Consider the following 20,299-nt stretch of genomic DNA (forward strand, 5'->3'; position numbering starts at 1 on the left):
ATCAATCTGGCAAGCCTCTGACTTTCTCTGCTTTCTCACAGGGGAAGGATTATCAGCCCATCAGACCGGTGAACCTCCCACAGGCCCTCCAGCCTCAGTCAGAAGTGACAGCCCATGAGATCACTAGAATCTGGCATTTTGAAATGAGAGCAGCAGCACTTCATGAGCCCAAAACGCACACCCTTTCCCCACCACCCTTAACAGTCACCATAAAGATTGTGACCCCATTCGACACTCGGGCATGAGCTGGGGAGTCAGTGCGCTGTCATCAGAAAGACAGGAGGCAGGCTTAAACAGAATCTGAGGAGCACTACAGCCTTCCTCACAGCGAGTCATCATCACTCTCCTGCCTTGAGAAGAGACCCGCTGACAGTGCCAACCCAGGCCCATTACCCTGGTAAGATTTCAAATAGACCCTTGCGATGGGGGCGGTGGAGGACGTGTCATGGGAGGGAGGGAAAAGCTTTGAAGGAAATGGGGGACAATGGTCGGAGGAAGGGGAGGAACATGGGTCTGGGAAGGGGAGAACAAGGGTTGTGGGAAGTGGGATAACGGGATCAGGCAAGGCTGGGATTGAAGGTAAGTGGGTGAGATGTTTTGAGCTGCTGGATACAAAGCATCCCAGCCTTTAAATCTGGAGACGATAAGGTTTTCCATGGTCTTCCAGCCCTGTCGACCTTGGCCATCGGCTTTCCTCACAGGATAGAATAAATATAGTTCAGAAGGAGGCTATTGGGGCCATCGAGTCTGCACCAACCCTCCTAAAGAGCACCCTACCTAGACCCACTCCCCTGCCCTCTCCCCGTAACCCCATCTAACTGTTTGGACACGAAGGGACAATTTAGCGTGGCCAATTCACCTAACCTGCACATCTTTGGACTGTGGGAAGAAACCGGAGCACCCGGAGGAAACCCAGACAGACACGGGGAGATTGAGCAAACTTCACACAGACTGTCACCCGAGGCCGGAATTGAACCCAGGTTCCTGGCGCTGCGAGGCAACATGATAATCACTGTGCCAACATGCCGCCTCGACAGCAGTGACTAAGATTATAGCCAACTTGACTGACTATCTGAAAATTCATCATGAATCTGTGAGGAAGTTGAGAAGGACAGAAAGAGATGTCCAGCAAGGACATCGATCGTTAGACCCTCTAGTCCTCCCAAAACTCCTACTACTCTTGAGCCTGAAGGCTAACCAACCATCGCCATTCCCAATGCCCAGCGCAGCCTTAAATAGCAGCTTACACCTTGCTTACATGGTCATGGAAAATGCCCCATACTCCTTTGCATTCATCCATGGCCCCCCTGCATAGCTGACACTTCCATTCACATCATCAGGAACGTTGTACCCTCATTTGCTGCTGAGAATAGACACCCCTCTGAGGCTTCATGGCTCCTGGATCCAAAAATGCAGTTGTAAGGTCGATGGGCAGGGAAACCAACCCACCCCTCACTATGCCTGGCCCGCGACCCTCAGACCCTGCCTATTACAGCTTCTTCCCCTGACCCTTACTTGGAGATTGAGGCAGCTTAGATGAATGATCAATGGTGAATGGATCTGGAAAGAGGTACTTAACTAGCAGGAATGTGGAAGGGCACAGGTGCTTACAGAGGACGCTCAGACCTGAACATCACAACACTTTATCCCTGTCAAGTAGCCACATTCCATACAGTGGGGCAGTCAGTGTTCGATCTTTGACTAATAATAGGAACAATAACCTTTTATTGTCACAAGTATGAAGTTACTGTGAAAAGCCCCTAGTCACCACATTCCGGCGCCTGTTCGGGTAAGCTGGTATGGGAATTGAACCCTCGTTGCTGGCCTTGTTCTGCATCACAAACCAGCTGTATAGCCCACTGAGCTAAACCAGTCCTCCCAGACAAACAGCGATTGGAAACCCCCGGACTGAGGAATTAGTTAATTCAGCGATGAACATTATGTCAACGTCATATTTGATAGTTATCTTGACTTCCTCACATCTCATGTTTACCAACCTTTAGCCTATCCAATATCTTCACTACCTCCTCCTTTACTATGATTTTGGCAGTATCTTCTTCCTTGGTAAAGACAAAAGCAAAATACTTATTCAATGCTTCAGCCACGTGTCTTCCTTCATACATAAGGCTTCATTTTTGGTCTTCAATCAGCCTCATCCTTACTCTGACTAACCTTTTAATAGTTACATGCCTCTTGAAGACTTTTGGATTCTATTTTATGTTAGCTACCAGTATCTTCTCATACTCTCTCTTTGCCCCTCCATTCGTTCTCTCTAATCCTTTTGCTCATTCCTTTTTTGCTTCCACTCTGACCTTTCTATATTCAGCTAATTCTCACTTGTACTATCATAGAATTTATAGTGCTGAAGGAGGCCATTCGGCCATCGATTCTGCACCGGCCCTTGGAAAGAGCTCATGACTTAAGCCCATACTTCCACCCTATCCCCGTAACCCAGTCTAACCTATTTGGACACAAAGGGCAATTTAGCATGGCCAACCTACCTAACCTGCACATCTTTGGACTGTGGGAGGAAACCGCAGCACCTGGAGGAAACTCACGCAGGCACGGGGAGGACGTGCAGACTCTGCACAGACAGTGACCCAAGCCGGGAATGAAACCTGGGACCCTGGAGCTGTGAAGCAACAGTGCTAACCACTGTCCTACCGTGCCACCCCCCCCCCCATCAACTCGACATCTGTCATATGAATCCCTGTTCGCTTTATCTTTACTCTCTTTTGTCTTTCAGCGAGATCTGTCTTTGAGCAACCTCCCTTTCCCATTCATATGAATGGATCTTGACTGTGCCCGAACCACCTTCTCTTTAAGGTAGCCCATTGTTTAATGACAATTTTGCTTGCTGATCTTTGATCCCAATTTACCAAAGGCAGATCTGTTCTCATTCCATGGAAATCAGTCTTCATCCAATCAAGTACATCTATTCTAGATTTATCCCTGCCTTTTCCCACAGTCAATCTAAACCTTTATTTTGTTCTTTTCTCCTTATGGTATTATGATCTCAGTTCCCTAAATGCTCCCCTCCTGACATTTGCCCAACTGACTCACCTCAGTTTGCAGAGCCAACAATATCTCCTTCCTCACTGGGCCAGCAACACGTTGATCAAGAAGATTCTCCTGAGTACAATTTTCAGAAACTCGCCCCACTGTCTGGTACAATATTGACACTATTATTATCCCAGTATATATAAGGATATACTGGGTGAGATTCTCCGCTCCGCCAGCCGCGTTTACTGACACATGGCATCCCCACCGGCAGCAGGATTCTCCATTCCTGCAGCCGGCCAATGGGGTTCCCCGTTGTGGCCACCCCACGCCGTCGGGAAAGCCGTGGGGGTGCACTGCCAGTGTGCCGGAGGATCCCACCACCAGAGAATTTCACTGGGTGTCTTCCATTTTCACTATGCTATAGTTTTTGTACTTTTCTATACGTTTCCTGCAAATCTGCTCATCCATATCTTTTCTGTTTTCTTGCTTTCTTTCTTTCTTTCTTTTTCTTTCTTTCTTTCTTTCTTTCTGTCTCTCTTTCTTTCTGTCTTTCCATATGTTTCCTGAATGCTTTATACACAGGAATATTTAGTAACCAGTCCTGACCTTTTCTGGGGTGGTGGGAGCGCAGGTCTCTGTAAACCACAATATCATGGGTGGGATTTTCCAGCAGGTCCCTCCAGCGAGATCTTCCTGTCCCACTGACAGCGACCCCACCACAATAGATACCTGTAAACTATGGTGAAAATATTGAGAATATAGATTTATTTTGTCTAATTATTCTGCTATGAAGTGCCTTATTATGTTAAATGCACCATATTAATGAGAGTTGTGATTAATTTATAAAATTGCTGCTTTGTACATCAGTAGTGGTACAGTCATATTTTGTCCTTTTTACTTAGATTGTCACATGTTGCTTTAATTTCTGTCTTCCAAAAATCTTAAAGGATAAAAATATCTAGGTCTCATGACAACACATTTTAATTATCCATTTTAATCCCCATTTTCACACCAGCTGCTTAGGAACCTTGCTGTTGTCCTGCTGTGCAGCCCTTTTCTCATTGAGGGGGTGGAGGCGAGGGGAGGGGCGATGGGCTTGTCCTCATGGGATCGATGGTGCTGACCACTGCAGTGTCTCTCCCTCTCTTTCATATTTCCTGTGGGTTTCTGCCTAATCAAGCAAGTGTGAGTAAACATGGTGCTGTTTTCACTGCAACCCCTAAGGAATAATGATCATGATTAAAAGAGTGAGTCACTAAGATTATAAAACCTTACAACCTGCTAATCATAGTGATGTAGGTTTCAGATCTATTTTCCCTTAAGAGGTGGATTTAAGTTGACAAAAATATGAAGCTTACAATGGATGTTCAACGTACAAACCATATTTAAATACAAGTATTCCTTTCCAGGTGCGATTGATTAATCGGAAAGGATCTTATTGCTCGGCTAGATGTCGTAATCAAGAAGTTTAATTTTTACCGACTGATCTTGTGTGGGCATAGCATTCATGAATGTGGATTTAGTTTACAGGATAATCAACTAGATTGCTGACTAACAAAGGGCAGAATGAATGGGTTGGTGAAAGAACAGGAAAGGACATTGTCTACTGAAATGCTCAGCAGATCCAGCAAGTGATTTGTAGTGGAGTGCTATAAACTGCGTTTCGATTGTGATTTTCATTTTCTCTAGTCCCAAATAAAATAATGAATGAGACATCATGACTGTCTGTCTGCACTGGAAAGTTTGTTTGTTCCAAATTTTGTTTACCAAAAAAGGTGAGACCTAATGTAGAACTATGTCAATGTATAAACTAAGGTGGCGGTGACAGAAGTGGGGTTAATACAATTTTCTGAATGTTATTTTTTTTTGGATTATCATAGATTATCATAGAATTTACAGTCCAGAAGGAGGCCATTTGGTCCATCGAGTCTGCACCAGCCCTTGGAAAGAGCACCCCACTTAAGCCCATGCCTCCACCCTATCCCCGTAGCCTCACCGAACCTTTTGGACACTAAGGAGTAATTTAGCATAATCAATCCACCCAACCTGCACATCTTTGGACTGTGGAAGGAAACCAGAGCACCCAGAGGAAACCCACGGAGACACGGGGAGAAAGTGCAAACTCCACACAGACAGTGAACCGAGGCCAGAATTGAACCTGGGACTCTGGAGCTGTGAGGCAGCAGTACTAACCACTGTGCCACCGTGCCGCCCTTCTTCCATTAGCAATACTCTATAGTTTTAATAATAATAATCGCTTATTGTCACAAGTAGGCTTCAATGAAGTGACTGGGAAAAGCCCTTGGTCGCCAAATTCTGGCGCCTGTTCGGGGAGGCTCCGGTACGGGAATTGAACCCGCGCTGGTGGCCTTGCTCTGCATTACAAGCCAGCTATTTAGCCCACTGTGTTAAAACACCCTTTCCCTATTCAGTTTTCTGTCATAACATAATGTTCATGGCTGAATGAAATCATTCCGCAGTCCGGGGGGTTTCCAATCACTTTCAGCCCTCTTTGGCTAAAGGACGCTGTAGAGCCCTCAATATTCGAATGTTACAGAATGAAAGTAAGCCTTTCAGTGCATCACGTTTGTGCCAGTGTTTTTCTTTGCATGAACCACCTAAACTGATATTGCCAGATTCAGCACAGAGCAGGGTTCTTTGCCTCACCCAGTATGTTTTAGAGCTATAAAGATCACTTGGTAATTAGGAAGCTTCCATGCAGTGCACTTTGAGCATCATAATTTTCAAAGGGAATTTTCCAGGTCAGTAAATTTAATAAATTTAGCATGTATTATGCTGTAAAGACTGAAGGAATTAAAGAGTCTCTTGAGGCCCCAGAATGATGGACAGGAAGTGCGTGCAAATATTCAACCAGAAGTGAGCTCATCACCATATTTGGTAAGGACAAACCAGAAGCATTTTCTGTTCTTGCCTGAAGCCGGCATTAATTTATTTCCAAATGCAAATAATGGTCCTTGCTGCAATGCCGGTTTGCTTTGAGGCAGCCAATTCAACCCTTAAACATTGAATATATATGAGAAGGTAAGCACAGAGCTTCACAATCCTGATTGCTGCCAGTCCCAAGATCTGTGACTTCCAGGCTTAGCATTCACACCCGATCCCTTATTCTGCACCTCCCACAATTCTCTGATACCAACTTTGATTTCCCCTATCCTCCTACTTCTAATGCTGAACTAATGATCTCTGCCGTCTAGCACAGTGGCACTAGCCCTACCTCCTCCTTCAGTACTGTTTTCATGATGATGAAATCTGAGGGTTGATATCCAGGCTCCTTAGACTGCACATATTTTGCTCAACAGTACAATGCTGGGCTGTGGGGAGCCCAAATGTGAGCAGTCCCAAAATTCATTCTATGAGGCATAGTGCCTGAGATGTTGTCACTATTTTTAATATAAGCCAGGCTGACCAGATCTCCTCGGCCTCAGGAATTCTGGTACCTGAAAGAAGGAGAGTGCTGCTACATAGTGGAGTGCTTTTACAGCCTTGCTTGTGGGCATGGAGGAGCAGGTGTGCTTCTTCCCAATTTCAATTTCACCAGCTTCCATTCCCACTATTGAATTCCTCCATAGCAGCATAGGAAATAGGAGCAGAGTAGGCCACTATCCATTGAACCTGCTCCGCCATTCAAATAGACCATGGCTGGTCATGTGATCACTGATCAGTTCCCCACAATCAGATCCCTTCCTGCAATCACTAATATCTATTCAATCATCCAACTCTGTCCCGATATGCCTTTGAACACCTGCAACCTTACACAACATTCTTTGACAGCCCCCGCCCCACCTCCCCAATTCCACAAAGGGCAATACGCCCTTGCCTTCTTCTGTGTCGTGTACTCTTCCACAGTCTTCTTCTTCTTCGGCGATTCCTCGCTAACAGGTATGATTGTCCACCTAAGAAACTCCTTGTTACTGGTCATGGGTTCCGTGGATCCTTGCGTGACTGGTGAGCCCCATCTTAGAGCTGCATCTGGGACTGCACGCTTGGCAGGTGTTTCTGGGAGGTGAAATTGGTCCCTGGACTCTAGGTTACCGGTATTCTTTTCCCAGGCCCCTTTTCCAGGTCTCCTCTTGCTGTCAGGTGTCCTTGCAGAATTGTGTCCCTTCAATCAAGAGGTTTCTCCAAGTAGGTCTCTTCTGAGCAAGGATCCCCCAGGCATTGACATCGGTGTTGAGGTAAGTCTTCAGGGTGTTTTTGAAATGGTTCCTTTGTCTTCCTGTTTTTCAGAAACCTTCCTTGAGCTGAGCAAAGATGATATGCTTTGGAAATTGGGACTATCCTAAGCACATGACTGCCCCAACAGAGTTGATTTTGGATGATTATGGCCTCGATTTTGGTGCTCTTGGCTCCTTCAAGGACACTGATGTTAACACACCTGTCCTCACAACTGATGCGGAAAACCCGTCTCAGACAGTGTTGACGGTACATCTCCAGGGCCTTGAGGTGGTGCCTGTACATGTTGGAGAATCATTTAATTGAGCTGAGCCAAAGTAGCTGGAGTTCGCCCATCGTGTTAGTACTTGAGCCCGATTTGACAACTCAATCCTATACAGACTACCTGAAGGTCAACGCCATCTCCAAAACAGATTTGTATCCATTTCCCAAGTTGGAGGATTGTATGGACAGCATAGGCAGTGCCTCGTGCCTTTCAAAAATACCTTCAACACCCAGGGCTAAAGAGATATCCACCTTTGTGACTCCAAAGGGATTATATCAGTGTAAAAAGATCTGTTCGGCTATGACAATACACAAGTTATATTTCAATGACTCATGATTCAAGTAGTGGCTATGGTGCCCAACTGCGTGGTCTATTTGGACAATGTGGTAGTTCACAGTGGCACATGGAAGGAGCATGTAGAACAATTGGAACAGTTATTTAAACAACGCCTGTTGGCCAATTTAGACATCAATCTGGCTAAAGGCAAGTTTGGCAGAGGAGAGGTGACCTACCTGGGGCACGTTGTGGGACAGGGATGAGTGGTATCCAGAACAACCAAGGTACGGGAGCTATTAGATTTCCCCGTTCCCAAAGCAGAACCGGAGATTACTATTTAAAAAAAATTTAGTGTTGTCAATTGATTTTTTCCAATTAAGGGGCAGTTTAGTGTGACCAATCCACCTAACCTGCAAATTTTTGGGTTGTGGGGGCGAAACCCACACAAACACGGGGAGAATGTGAAAACTCCATACGGACAGTGACCCAAAGCCGGGATCAAACCTGGGACCTCGGCGCCGTGGGGCAGCAATGTTAACCACTGTGCCACTGTACAGTCCAAAGATGTGCGGGTTAGGTGGATTGGCCATGCTAAATTGCCCATAGTGTAAGGTTAATGGGGGGATTGTTGGGTTACGGGTATACGGGTTACGTGGGTTTAAGTAGGGTGATCATTGCTCGGCACAACATCGAGGGCCGAAGGGCCTGTTCTGTGCTGTACTGTTCTATGTTCTATGTTCTATGTACTGCCTGAAACGGGAGATCATGAGGTTATGAGAAAATCTGTACCTAACTTCAGTATAATAGCGTTATCTTTTACCAACAGAATGCCAAACACCTTTTGAGAAATTGAGGGCCATATTGGTAAGTGAACCAGTGTTGGTCACCCCTGATTTTTTCAAACACTTTAAAATGGCCACGGATGCCAGGGACCTGGGGGTTGTGGTAGTGTTCCTACAGGATGATGAGTCTGGAATAGAGAGGCTGGTAGGATACTTTTCAAAGAGACTGGACTGGATTCTCCGATAGCTGACCCCAAAATCGCGTTCATCGATCGGCCGGAGGATCAACGTTCACGCCAAAATTGAGGGCGGCACCGCTTTTGCGATGCTCCGCTCCCTCCAAAGCGGCGTATTCTAGAAGTATGCCGCATGCTGTATCAGTGGCCTCAGGACATTGCCTGGTACTCTGCCCCCGATGCTCCGCCCCTGACCGGCCGAGTGCCTTACGGTTTAGGTAGCTCATGCTATTATTTGTCGGGAACTCGAGTGGCGGCTGCGGACTCAATCCAGCACCGCCACAGTCAGAGGAGAGCCGATTCGAGGGCAGGGGGGACTTTGTCAGGGGCTACAGGCACTGTTGGGGGGTGGTCCGGGTGTCGCAAGCCGGCTAAAGGGGGGACACTGTTTGGCAGGCCGGATCCGCATGCGGCCGGCGCCATGTTGCACGGCGCGGCTGCTGCAGGCTGCCACCTTGTGCATGCGCGGCCATGGACCTGCCAATTCTCCAGCAGTATCGGCAGCTAGAGTCGGGTGCTCAACACCGCCTGTCTGCTTGCCTCCCTCCAAACGAAGATCGGTTGCCGTTTTGCGCCGGTTGTAAAACGTCACCGTTCCCACGCTGGCGTAAGGACATAGCCTGAATAGCGGAGAACCCAGCCCACTAAGTTTCCTCAGGGCGGCATGGTGGCACAGTAGTTAGCACTGCTGCCTCACAGCTCCCGGGACCTTGGTTCAATTCCATCCTTGGGTGACTGTGTGGAGTTTTCACTTTCTCCCCATGTCTGCGTGGGTTTCCTTTGAGTGATCTGGTTTCCTCCCATAGTCCAAAGAGGTGCAGGTTAGGTGGATTTGCCCTTAGTGTCAAAAAAGGGGTTTACTGGGTTATGGGGTAGGGTGGAGGGGTAGGCTTAAGTAGGGTGCTCTTTCCAAGGGCCGGTGCAACCCGATGGGCCGAATGGCCTCCTTCTGCACTGTAATGATTCTATAAGTTTGTGCCAAAAAAAGTACTTCACCATTGAGAAGGAAGCCTTACAAATACTACTAGCCCTTCAGCATTTTGAAGTTTATGTCCAACATTTTAATAAGCAATTCCTAGTCGATACTGGCCATAATTGGCTTGTGTTTGCTGAAACATATAAAACTTGGAATGTAAAACTGTTCTGCTGATGTTTATTGTTGCAACTTTTCAACATGAAAATTGCACATATTCCTGGAAAGGACAATATTATTGCAGATGCATTGTAATGAGTTTAAGTGCAGATAAGGGGCAGATGAAAAATTGGGGGAACACATGTCGTGGGAAAGGAAGGACGAATTGATGTGTCTATTGTGTTTCGCCAACCTGGAACCTGGGTGCCTTGGCACTGACAGCCTGGCAGCTGGACTATGCCCCTGGCACCCTGACAGTGCCAACTGGGCACCCTGGCAGTACCAGGTTGGCACTAGCAGGGTGCCCAGGTGCCAGAGGAGTGCCTGGGTACTACCCTGCCCTGTTCCCGACAACCTGTCAGGCTCTAAAGGACTCTGAGAACCCGCGGGTTGCCATCACGTCTGGTCCATGCTTGTGGAAACCTGTACTAATCAGCGTCCAGTTTTGGCCTCACAGGTGTTGCCATTGACACCCGGTCATCAGCCTAATGGTTCACTTAAATATCATTATCTGGCTTGCGCCTAGTGTGGGCATGATCCAGATCACTACGGGCATAGTAAGTCAGGTGACGTGCGATCGGTCTGGTGACCAGGATGAAGCCCGAATTGTGGCACTCGCAGGATTCAACCGTCACACCCGATTCCGCACCGGGAGCAACATGGTGGCTGAATCGTGCCCTCTGTTGGAACAGCCTGTTTGCCAGACTGTGTTTCCAGGTTTTGTTTTTGGAAGGGAGAAGCCAGACTCTTGAAAATGAAAATGAAAATCGCTTATTGTCACGAGTAGGCTTCAATGAAGTTACTGTGAAAAGCCCCTAGTCGCCACATTCCGGCGCCTGTCCGGGGAGGCCGGTACGGGGAATCGAACCGTGCTGCTGGCCTGCTTGGTCTGCTTTAAAAGCCAGCGATTTAGCCCAGTGAGTTAAACCAGCCTCTGTCACTGAGTGGATCGTAGGAACCAGCTTTGTAGGGACTCAGTTCGATCGATGTATTAGAAACTGGGTGGTTGACCAGAGACAGTGTTCTGCCTGACAAAAATTAGTGATTGGTTCCTGCATGATTCTTTCTGAGACAACTTGGCAGACGTGTTTAAATCTTGGAAGTGAAAGTGACTCTCTCGTTCCTGCTTGCTGAAGTGAAATAACTGCTCTATTGCTCTGAAAGCAGTGACTGCCTAGCACACCCTTTGCTGTAAACCTGAAATGATGTTAAGTCGGTAGAGAAAGTAGACAACCTTAGAACATAGAACGGTACAGCACAGTACAGGCCCTTCGGCCCATGATGTTGTGCCGACCATTTATCCTAATCTAAGATCAACCTAACCTACATCCCTTCAATATACTGCTGTTCACGTGCCTGTCCAAGAGTCGCTTAAATGTCCCTAATGACTCTGACTTCAACACCTCCGCTGGCAGTGCATTCCACGCACCCACCACTCTCTGTGTAAAGAACCTACCTCTGACATCTTCCCTATACCTTCCTCCAATCACCATAAAATTATATCCCCTCGTGACAGCCATTTCCCCCCAGGGGAAAAGTCTCTGGCTATCCATTCTACCCATGCCTCTCATCACCTTGTACATTTCTATCAAATCACCTCTCTTCCTTCTTCGCTCCAGTGAGAAAAGTCCTAGCTCCCTCAACCTTTCTTCATAAGACATGCCCTCCAGTCTAGGCAGCATCCTGGTAAATCTCCTCTGCACCCTCTCCAAAGCATCCACATCCTTCCTATAATGAGGGGACCAGAACTGGGCACAATATTCCAAGTGTGGTCTAACCAGGGTTTTATAAAGCTGCAGCAAAACCTCGCAACTCTTAAAATCAATCCCCCTCTTAATAAAAGCCAACACACCATACACCTTCTTAATAACCCTATCGACCTGGGTGGCAACTTTGAGGGATCTATGTACGTGGGCCCCAAAATCCCTCTGTTCCTCCACACTTCCACGAATCCTGCCGTTAACCGTATATTCGGCATTCAAATTTGACTTTCCAAAATTAATCACTTCACATTTATCAAGGTTGAACTCCATCTGCCACTTCTCAGCCCAATGCTGCATCCTGTCACTATCTACAACCCCACCAACATTTGTGTCATCGGCAAATTTACTAACCCCCCCTTCGACTTCCTCATCCAAGTCATTTAGAAAAACCACAAAGAGCAGAGGTTCTAGAACAGATCCTTGCAGGACACCACGGGTCACTGACCTCCAGGTGGAATACTTTCCATCCACTACCACTCATTGTCTTCTTTCGGCCAACCAATTCTGTATTCAGACAGCCAAATTTCCCAGCAACCCATGCCCCTGACATTCTGAATGAGCCTACCACGGGGAACCTTATCAAATGCCTTACTGAAATCCATATACACCACATCCACTGCCCGATTTTCATCAATGTGTCTTGTCACATCCTCAAAGAATTCAATGAGGCCCCTCACAAAGCCATGCTGACTATCTTTAATCAAACTATGTTTCTCTAAATAATCATAAACCTACCTCTCAGAATTCTTTCCAGTATTTTTCTCATCACAGATGACTGACTAAGACTGACTGGGATTTCCCAGGGAATTCCCTATTCCCTTTCTTGAACAGAGGAAAACATTCGCCTCCCTCCAATCATCCGGTACTGCTCCAGTGGAGAGTGAGGACGCAAAGATCATCCCAACGGTGCAGCAATCTCCTCCCTCACTTCCCGTAGTAATCTTTGGTAAATCCCATCTGGTCCAGGGGACTTATCTATCCTGATGCTTTTCAAAATTTCCAGCACATCCTCCTTATTAATATCAACCTGTTTGAGCCTATTAACCTGGTTCACGCTGTTCTCACGAGCAACACGTTCCCTCTCTCTTGGGAATACTGAAGCAAAATATTCATTTAGGGCCTCCCCCACCTCCTCAGATTCTAGGCACAAGTTCCCTCCACTATCCCTGATCGGCCTTACTCTCACTCTGATCATCCTCTTATTTCTCACATAAGTGTAGAACGCCTTGGGGTTCCCCCTAATTCTTCCCGCCAGGGCTTTTTCATGCCCTCTTCTCACTCCCCTAAGTCTATTTTTGAGTTCCTTTCTTTTTAAAAATAAATTTAGAGTACCCAATTAATTTTTTCCAATTAAGGGGCAATTTAGCGTGACCAATCCACCTACTCTGCACATCTTTTGGGTTTAGGGGCAAAACCCACACAAACATGGGGAGAATGTGCAAACTCCACACGGAGAGTGACCCAGAGCCGGAATCGAACTTGGGACCTCGGCGCCATGAGACAGCACTGCTAACCACTGCGTCACTGTGCTGCCCCTTGAGTTCCTTCCTGCCTACCTTGTAACCCTCTAGAACCATGCCAGATCCTTGCTTCATCAACCTTACATAAGCTTCTTTCTTCCTCTTGACGAGAAGCTCCACTTCTCTTGTCATCCAAGGCTCCTTCACCTCACCATTCCTTCCTTGTCTTAGTGGGTCAAAACTTTCCAGCACTCGCAGCAAGTGCTTCTTAAACAACCCCCTATTACTGTTGTGCATTTCCCTGAGAACATCTGTTCCCAATTTATGCTCCTCAGCTAATGTCTAGTAGCAGTATAATTTCCTCTCCCCCAATTAAATACGTTCCCATACTGTCTGTTCCTATCCCTCTCCACGACTATGGTAAAGTTCAAGGAGTTATGGTCACTGTCTCCGAAATGCTCTCCCACTGAGAAATCTGACATCTGGCCTGGTTTGTTGCCCAGCACCAAATCCAATATGGCCTCCCACCTCGTCGGCCTATCAACAAATTGAATCAGAAATCCTTCCTGGACACACCTGACAAAATCTGCTCCATTCGAACCATTTGCACTAAGGAGGTTCCAGTTAATATTAGGGAAGTTGAAGTCACCCATGACAACAACTCTGTTACTTCTGCACCTTTCCAAGATCTGCTGCCCAATTTGTTCCTCCATCTCTCTGCTGCTATTGGGGGTTCTATAGAAAACTCCCAATAAGGTGACTGCTCCTTTCAGAGAAAATCATCTCAAGTCTAAAAGAAGTATTAAAACAAAAGCCTGAACGTCAGAAAGATATTGACTGCCAGAGAAAACCATCTCAAGCCTAGAAGGAAGAAGTACCAAAACAGAAGCCTGAAAGACATTGCCTGGAAGTCATCCCAATGCATCAGAGCTCCTTATCTTTTTATTTTCATTAATATTTCCTTTCCCTTTTCACCACCCTTTCCCCTTTGTCTTGTTTGTCTGTGTGTGTGTGTGTGTGTGAGTGGGGCGAGCTTGGAAGGGGAAAGGTTGGCAAAGGGGTAGGAGACAGTCAGTTACATTTTCTTTCCTTTTAATTATAGTAGAATATATAATAAAATGATACTTGCGTTTTGAAGTTACACGCCTGGTTACAGTAGTTTATTGGACTCAACCGAGGACCTCAAATATTTTAAATAAAATCATATTTCACCTGTGTTGTGATGCCGGATCAAGTGGGCCTGGAATTGACCATGCAGTAGCCCAGGGTGTCACGACACAGTGAAGAGGAAAAACCAAACTCTGGGCCATTTCCATGATCACAAAATGGGTATTGATTTGGCTCACAGAATGAATCTGCTGTACTCTGCAACAAAAAAAAAATGATTGTTCCAAAGTCAAGATGCTAATGTACATTTAATGCATCAGTAATGAGGCTAAATCCTGCATGCAATGCAATAGGGATTAGCTCAGTTGTTGGCGGCAGGGTTTGGATGCAGAATGAGATCGTACGAACCAATTTTATTAATGAACTTGTAATTGAACTGATGCAGACAGGGTTTAGCAGCACTGACAATCTATATAAGCTGTTAGTTTAAGATTTTAAAACCATCTCTAATGTTACGTTTCTCTGACTTATTTGTACATATTTCTGCCACTCCCACTGACTGGTAAATGAATTTACTGTAAGTTAAATACTGCAGTCATTATATTATCATGCCATTGCCCTCAATGGAGGATAAATCACCAACCCTGTCATTGTCAAAGTGTTCAATGCATGTATTTGTATTGCAAAATAGTGCACGAACTGAAGAATGCCTTGATCACAATAATTTCTGACATTGCATTGATGCCCTGTTGTCTTTCACAACTGACAGTCAGTACAAACTGGGATTGCACTTAATTTATTGCCATGGTTTGGGGCTAGATTCCCTGTTCAGTCTCTAGTGGAACATCACCCTGCTCTAAAAGCTTATGTTGGCATGTGGCCGAGATAGCACTTCACTTTGGCATCTCTTCCTCAACACCCTGGCATCCCTTGTTCTTCATATCAAAGGCAAGTTTATGAATCCGCTCCAACTCTGTGTGCCATCAAAACATTTTGTGGATTAATTCCAGAGTAGAACAACCTCCAGATGTTTGAACTGAAATATATATCCCATTTGTGACTTTATTACATTTTTAGCAATTGACTGCTCGAAAATATGAAGCAAATAAGGAGTCATTTAAGGCATGGTGCTTATAAACTCCTCAATTTACCCTAATTTGGCATCATCCAATGATCTGTACCAAATTAAAAGAAATAATTTAAAATTGTGATTGGATTTTTTTTTGAACGACATTACATTACTTTGCTGACTATTGACATGGGTTGTACATTGAGTGCATCTTTTCAATGTATGATAAATAAACTCCAATAAATCCCTTTTCTTTTTTGACTTTTGCTAATGGAGATTTCTTCTTTGTGCCAGAGTGACAAGGTTCCCACCAGTATCTTTCTCCTTCCTGAATTCCAGTTGTATTTAACTGGGTGCCTGCAGATTTTCCAGATAAGTTCCTTGACCAATGGCCATTGCACAAATCATCTGTTTTCCTAACCCTTGAATCTACTCTGTGGGCGGAAATTTAATTGTTAATGCCAAAATCAGCTTCTCGGGTCATTTATTTAATTATTGATTATGGAATCTTGCAGTGCGCACATCTCATACATAACTGTGACTTACACTCCAAAAGCTTTTCATTGGTGGTGAAGCATTTCAGTTGATCCTGAGGTTGGGAAAGGTGCTAAATACATTCAAACCTCCTTCCTCTTTTCCTTCCTTCCTGTCTTTCTTCTGCTTCTGATTCTCCCTCTATTCCAACCAAGAATTTGTGAGGGGTCCTCACCTTAAAAAGGGATAACTGGAAAGTTCTCCTTCAGTTCACACTTATTCCAGACTACTAGGCATGGCTTTTCCCTGCCAACAGACAAAAAAAATATTATTTTTTTAATGGTTTATCCATGCGATATCAGCATCGCTTGCGTGACCTCCATTTGTTGCCTATCCTTAATTTTCTTTGAGGATGTGCTGAAGAAATATATAGATACATAGAAGATAGTTCTTATGTTATAGTTATGTTCTTATATTCTTATGTTCTTATAGGAGCAGGAGGAGGCCTTTTGACTCTTCGAGCCTGCTCCGCCATTTATCATGATCATGGCTGATCATCAAACTTAATGGCCTAATCCTGTTTTCTCCCCATAACCTTTGATCCCATTCTCCCCAGTGCTATATCTAGCCGTCTCTTGAATATATTCAATGTTTTAGCATCAACTACTTCCTGTGGTAATGAATTTCACAGGCTCACCACTCTTTTGGTGACAAAATCCGAAATGGTTTACCCTGAATCCTCGGACTGTGACACCTGGGGTGCGATTCTCCGCTCCCGGGAAAAATCGTGAAGGCTGTCGTGAACTCGGCCGAGTTTCACGACGGCCTCGGAGCCCGCTCCTCTCACCGAATTCACCCCCACCTGGGGGGCTAGGAGCGGCACTCCGTTATTCTCGGCCGCCGGGCCTTGACGCTTGCGTCAAGGCGGCGCGCCAAGAATGACCCAACGGCGGCGCGCCTATGTGACGTCAGATGTGGTGGCTTGATCTTGCGGGGTGGCAGAGGGGAAATAGTGCGACCGATTGAGACGCCGGCCCGCGATCGGTGCCCACCGACCGCGGGCCTGTCCCCTCCCGAGCACAGTCGTGGTGCTCATTCCCCACCAGGCCCCCTACAAGCCCCAAAACGGGAATCTCACGGCGATTTCACGAAGGCAGCCGTCGTGAAACGGTCGCGAACGGCAGGCCGCTCGGCCCATCCGGGTCGGAGAATCACCGGTCGCTGTGAAAAACGGCGAGCGCCGATTCTTCCGAGCGGGGGCTGGGAGAATCGCGGGGGGGCGCCAGGGGGTTGTGAAATTAGTCGGGGGGCCCTCCCGCGATTCTCCCACCTGGCGAGGGGAGCGGAGAATCACGCCCCTGGTTCTGGACACACCTAATATTGGAAACATCTTCCCTGCATCTACCCTGTCCAGTCCTGTTAGAACTTTATAAGTCTCGATGAGATCCTTCCTCATTCTTCTGAACTGCAGTGAGAACAATCCTAACCTAGTCAATCTCTCCTCATATGACATCTCGCCATTGCTGGAATCAATAAACCTGGGAATCAGTCTGGTAAACCTGCAATGGACTGTTGCCACTTTCTGGGCAGTGGTGGCTGGTGGAGAGAACGAATGTTTTAGCTGGTGGACGGGGTGCTTTGTCCTGGACGGTGTCAAACTTCCTGAGTGTTAGATATATTTAGAATTTAGAAGAACAAGCACAGTGATATTCAAGCACCCAGTCAAAATACTAATTTGTAGGAGTCCTTGAACAAGCAGCATGCACGTAACTTAGTTAGTAGTGTATTCGCTAATCTAAATTTACAAGATTTATATACAGCATAAGAGGTATATTTTGAAAAGGAACAAAATGGATCGAGTAGCAACATCCTGTAACTGAATACTTTGCCGACTGTCTCAACGAATTGCATGAGATTGTGTGTGATTTTGTTCTTCACTCAAATACCAAATGTTAAAATTAGGCAAAGTTTGGATGCTCAAACCGTGGCAAAATTCATGACTGAAGAAAATGTATTATGTACTTTCTTGCACAATCTATGGACATAAGATTTTGCTTGGACTTGCTTGGCCACCTTCGTGTAATCATTTCAAAAGGTAGGACGTGATCAAATTGCCTCTTCTTCCCTGGCTCAGTGATGGGACAAGGCCGTTAAGTTTCATGAGAGGCCTCTCGCGGGATTTGCGACACTTGGAATGCCTAATGAGATCTAACGAGATGTCATGATCTGGATCTTGCCCTAGCTGGATGAGATCCAGATTAACATAATTAAGTGAGCCATTGGGCTCATTTAAGTATGTCAGCGCCCGATTCTCCCAAGGCCCAGTTACTAATGCCTGCCCCTGGGAGACCTCACCATAGCGCTGTTTAGCACTGGTCCACATAAACATGGGTGCTCCGGTTTCCTCCCACAGTCCAAAGATGTGCAGGTTAGGTGGATTGGCCATGATAAATTTCCCTTAGTATCCAAAATTGCCCTTAGTGTTGGGTGGGGTTACTGGGTTATGGGGATAGGGTGGAGGTGTTGACCTTGGGTAGGGTGCTCTTTCCAAGAGGCGGTGCAGACTCGATGGGCCGAATGGCCTCCTTCTGCATTGTAAATTCTGTTACCAGGTGTAATTGCACTTGGGGGAGGGAGGAGGAGGGGTAGCCCAGGCCATCGGAGGCCGACGGGTGGTTGAGCTCTGGGCAGGGTGGTACCCTGGCACTCCTCCTGGCACCTGAGAACATTGGCATTGCCAGCATGGCACCTTGGCATGTCAGGGTGCCAATGGCACGATCAGGATGCGGTGCTGGCAGTGTCAAGGTGCCCAGGCACCAGGTTGCCAGTGCCAGGAATTGGGTCTGGGTGCCCTGCAATTAAGACGTGATGCGAGGGGGTCTCCAGGACCCCCGAAGAGGTAGGTTGGGGCAGTGGGGGTTCCAGAGGCCATGGTGGGTGTCCGAGGGGATATTGAACAATCGGACAATATTTTAAAATGGTGCTCAGCTCGTCGGTGCAGGAAGTGAGGTAAGTGTGGCCTCGGTGGGCGTTCACGACTGGGGCCAAGAGAAACAACAGCGTCCCATCAGATAGAGTGGTCATTCTCAACGCTGCAGGTTCCAAGGCAGACCCTGCTATACGCACCCAAAACGGGACTCTGTTTTTCAAATGTTAAATCGCGCTCGTAGTCTCAAAACAGAGGGTCTCTCTTTGCTCTCGAGAAGGAAAATTCTCTTTTTCAGCACATTCTTGAGTGCGAACTTCATTCCAACATGGAAATCCCACCCTCTTGCTCCTTGCTACAATCCTGAACTGAAATTGGTTGTATATATAATTGCAAACAGCAACCCTTTAACAGCTGTTGATTCCTGAGATATGTCACGGGGCAGCACGGTAGCATGGTGGTTAGCATAAATGCTTCACAGCTCCAGGGTCCCAGGTTCGATTCCCGGCTGGGTCACTGTCCGTGTGGAGTCTGCACGTCCTCCCCGTGTGTGCGTGGGTTTCCTCCGGGTGCTCCGGTTTCCTCCCACAGTCCAAAGATGTGCGGGTTAGGTGGATTGGCCGTGCTAAATTGCCCGTAGTGTCCTAAAAAAGTAAGGTTAAGGGGGGGGGGGGGGGGTTGTTGGGTTACGGGTATACGGGTTACGTGGGTTTAAGTAGGGTGATCATTGCTCGGCACAACATCGAGGGCCGAAGGGCCTGTTCTGTGCTGTACTTTTCTATGTTCTATGTCACCCATTTGTGTGACATAGATCTGAATTCTCCGGCCGTTGGGACCCTTTCCCACTGGCAGCACACTCCCATCCATGAATTTCCGGTGGCATGGGTTGGCTTCAATCTCATTGAAAAGCAGTGGGAAAGGTGAATTCCGCTGTCAGTGAACGGTGTGCCGCCGAGAAACAGACGACCGGATGACCGGATAATCCCATCCACGTCCCTTGAGCAATCCCTGTCGGACACTTTTAGTGATTATAACAATAGGCAGACTTCAGCAGATGATGCATTGTCCATTGAACATCCAAATTGCATGCCAGGCAAGGCAATTCTGCACAATCAACCCCAAACTATTCAGCTTGACCCATACGTTTCTTCAGAATCTTCAAACTAGCTAAATAAAATACGGTTGGATTCTTTACTGTTTTCTAAGTTCTGTCTTTCCATCTTATTCCAACATGTAGCCCACCAAATGCTCAAATGTTTTGGTTATCTACGCATTTTTTTTGTGTGACACGTGGGCCTTGCGAGAATCTGTTAACGATTATCTTCTAAAAATATTTTTAGCTGTTCAGTTTGTCTTGACTGCCTCATTTGTGGAGATAGTTTGTTTTTATCTCCGCCTGATTTTTAAGAGTTCAATTTGCTTTGTATTTATTCATGTACAAAGGTTGTTTTAAAAAGGAGCAAGGAGAGCCAGAGCCTTTACCAGGGAGGAATCAACAGACTTGCTGCAAAATTGACACAGCTGTAAATTGCAAATTTTACAATTCCATCCTCCAGCTGAATGATAAACTGAACATTTGGCTGATCTTCAGAGTTGGTCTTGATATTTTGGC

The 20,299-nt window shown here is 46.4% G+C and overlaps 1 long non-coding RNA gene across 3 annotated transcripts in view; it reads right to left on the minus strand.

Moving 5' to 3' along the window:
* Positions 1-20,299, minus strand: part of LOC119977835 — an 86,967-nt gene that overhangs the window by 6,670 nt on the left and 59,998 nt on the right. For 2 of the 3 annotated variants that reach the window (XR_005463288.1, XR_005463289.1), the window contains exon 2: positions 14,324-14,476. This is a non-coding gene — a long non-coding RNA (uncharacterized LOC119977835). Of the gene's footprint in view, positions 1-14,323; positions 14,477-15,996; positions 16,033-20,299 lie in introns of those variants that run through there. The other variant, XR_005463290.1, reaches the window with a different exon arrangement.

This window comes from Scyliorhinus canicula, chromosome 14, assembly GCF_902713615.1.
Source record: "Scyliorhinus canicula chromosome 14, sScyCan1.1, whole genome shotgun sequence".
Classification (NCBI taxonomy): domain Eukaryota; kingdom Metazoa; phylum Chordata; class Chondrichthyes; order Carcharhiniformes; family Scyliorhinidae; genus Scyliorhinus; species Scyliorhinus canicula.